At 34.3% G+C, this 3,066-nt stretch overlaps 1 long non-coding RNA gene across 1 annotated transcript; it reads left to right on the forward strand.

Annotated features, from left to right (window-relative positions):
- The first annotated feature begins 559 nt into the window (after positions 1–559).
- Positions 560–1,418, forward strand: LOC149218754 (uncharacterized). Its single transcript, XR_016248642.1, has 2 exons — positions 560–885; positions 1,068–1,418. It is a non-coding gene; the product is annotated as an uncharacterized LOC149218754 (long non-coding RNA).
- Positions 1,419–3,066: the final 1,648 nt, after the last annotated feature.

The following is a 3,066-nucleotide window of genomic DNA, read 5'->3' on the forward strand; positions in this document are numbered from 1 at the left end:
GATAAATTGTGGATGGGGCAGAGCGTATATAGATTCATAGTCTCAATTTTATATTAACATACAATTTCAAATATTTGTATGAAGAGTATTTACTCCTCTCTATAGTCAAATTGTGGATCTCACTGGATTTAAGAAGACTATCTGTTCACAAAAAAAATATATATATATATATATATATATATATATATATATATATATATAATCATAATATAAAACAAACTGTTTTTTCATGCTCAAAAGAAATACATGTTTAAAAAACATTAAAACCGATTCATTTTTCTACCAAATTTCTCATTAAAGGGCAAGTTGCTGGAATAAGTGATGTTCAATGAACACAATTATATTAATATTAATATTATATTGACATGGCAATTCAAAACATTACTACTGATTCATTTTCCTGACCAAATTCCTCGTTAATAAGTGATGTTCAATGAACACAATCATATTAATATTAATATTATATTGACAGGGCAATTCAAACCGGAAAAAAATGATGTTGGACGGACCAAAAAGGATAAATCTTGTAGTGGGAGGGCAGACAATCTGCAACATTTATTCCATTTCTATTCATAGTCCAAGGCCGGCGTTGGAAAATTGCAACTATGTAGTACAGCATCCAAGGAGGACCAAATGCTGAGACGCGTTCAAATTTCGATCACTGCCGGTGCCAAGCAACTGTTGTTATTTATATGGATGACATTGTGAGAGAGTAATTCATTTTCTGGGTTCTACGAGGATTGGGGTGTCGTTATTTTATCATTGCGAGAATGCAGAAATTTAGGATTGGAGGCGGCCATATGTTGATGATTGGAATGCTGTTTCTTCTAGCAGCTACCCGGATCACTGGTTCTCCTCGATCCTTCAGTACACACACACCACCAGGTATGAAAGAACAGGATAACAAGACTGACAAATTTCCTGCAGTTAAATCCTTTCTTAGGCACACACATTAGTCATTACTTCAACTTCAATGTTGCGTTGGTGTTTTAATATTGTCAGAATGCAGAAATTTAGAATTGGAGACAGTCCTATGTTGATGATTGGAATGCTCTTTCTTCTGACAGCTGCACCGATTACTGCTTCTCATCGAACAATCTCAACCCTTGCGAAAACTCTTGGGCACCCGTGGCAACGTTGCGGGCAACCCACACAGCCATGCTGCCCGCAAATGTGTCCAGATCGTTGCTGTCATCCGCCAATGCCTTGATTATTAGTATGTTGCTTAGATTGGAAGTTTGCTGATTATTGGTATGTTGCTTAGATTGGAAGTTTGCTCCGGCCCTCCTGATCCCTGCTCGTAATGGATAATAATACAAGTTAGAATGCCGTCTGAGTTTCTGTCATAACTTTATCTTGTAAAGAAAGTTTCTTATCTCTTGTGTTTTGGTCCCACTGCGGTTCTGCCCTCTCATCCTCTCTCATTTGTTCTTATCCTATTTTGTGTATGTGAGCCACTTATTTATATGATATTAATGTGACCTCAAAAGGTTTCAGGCTTGAGTGTTCATTTATATTCACACCCAATTGTTGGAATTTGCAGAAGAGAATGAGTGTTAAAGACATTTTCATAAAAATAGACCAGAAAATAAAATATTTGTAAAATAGAATGGGTATTAAGGACGTTTTCATTATTATAAAAAAAAAAACCATTAACTGTCAAAAATACTTTTTCCACGTTTCCAAATCCATCTAGAAAAACGGTCATTCAAAAATTTAAAACGTCATATATGGTCAAATTGTCCTATAACAAGTCAAATGACCGTCAAATTCATTGTTTATCCAATTGGATCGATAGGGTTGTTAAAAAGGGTCACACACAAGACGATTTCACAACTCACTAATTGTTTTAGAACATCACAATAAATTCTCATTGAAATCAATATAATAAATATCTCATCGCACAAGGTACTCTATTTTGTTTATGTCTATATAGGTCTTTTATGAAGAAGGATATTGAGTGGATGAGTTATCTAGATAATTAAAAAGTGGCTAGAATCTGAGCAAAAAAAATTTCAAAAATTCTTGTAGTAGTTGTGTTTGAATCATGTTTTTGATGATGAAAATTTAATTTAGCACCATCAAAAACTTATGGGGCACCTAAAGACTTGAAGTTTAGCAACTGTAACCTAGATTTACAAAAATCCCTACCAAATTTTATCAAAATCTTACCAGAATTCCTGTCATTTTCAGGGAAAAAAAGTAGTATTTTTAGACTACCACATCTCGTATACCAGATTAGCCAAATCTAATTATAATGGTTGGAAAATGTTGAAATTTTAAGGTGTTTTTTGTACTCATGATATTTGGTTTATAATGCCATGGTTGGAAAATGTTGAAATTATAAAAAAAATTGTACTCATGATATTTGGTTTTAATTCTATGTTTGAAAAATGTTAGAATTTTAAAGTTATTTGGAGTCATGTTATTTGATCTTTAATGCCATGGTTGAAAATTGTTAGAATTTTAAGGTTTTCCATGATCATGGTTTTTCTTTTGAATGCCATGACTGAAAAATGTTGAAATTTTAACCCTAGAAAAGGGTGATGCAACATCACCACTTTTCTTTTTTTTGGGTCAAGTAAGAGTGAATCCTTCTATTAACCGTAAAAAGTACATTACATATGCTACAAGTATTTACCAGTGCAAAACCAACACCAGACAAGCCCGATGCTGGTTTACCACCATTAGAGTCAACAAAACCACAAAATCAAACAACGATTCTCAAAGTTACAACTACTTTTAGCCACACTACCTAAGACTCCCAACACTCGAAAGCAAGAATCTTTCAGTTTACAACACACAAAAATGTGCATGAGCCAAAGTTTCAAACAGACTGCGTAGACACCCGATCAGCACCTTCAATCAAAGTCCAAAATATCCAACAGTCCGCCAAGATTTCGGCCTGCCCACTAGCACAAAATATAACAATAAACCGGACTCGACGGTAATACAAACCACAGTGTAATAAAGTTTGAAATCCACCCTTCTAAAGATACGTTGGCACTTCCTTATTGTTGATCTATTCAAGATCCAACAGTCACAACACTTCCCGAATTTGAAACT

The sequence above is a fragment of the Pinus tabuliformis genome, chromosome Q, assembly GCF_031772625.1.
Source record: "Pinus tabuliformis cultivar Carrire ecotype Pingquan chromosome Q, CPIR1, whole genome shotgun sequence".
In the NCBI taxonomy this organism is placed as follows: Eukaryota; Viridiplantae; Streptophyta; class Pinopsida; order Pinales; family Pinaceae; genus Pinus; species Pinus tabuliformis.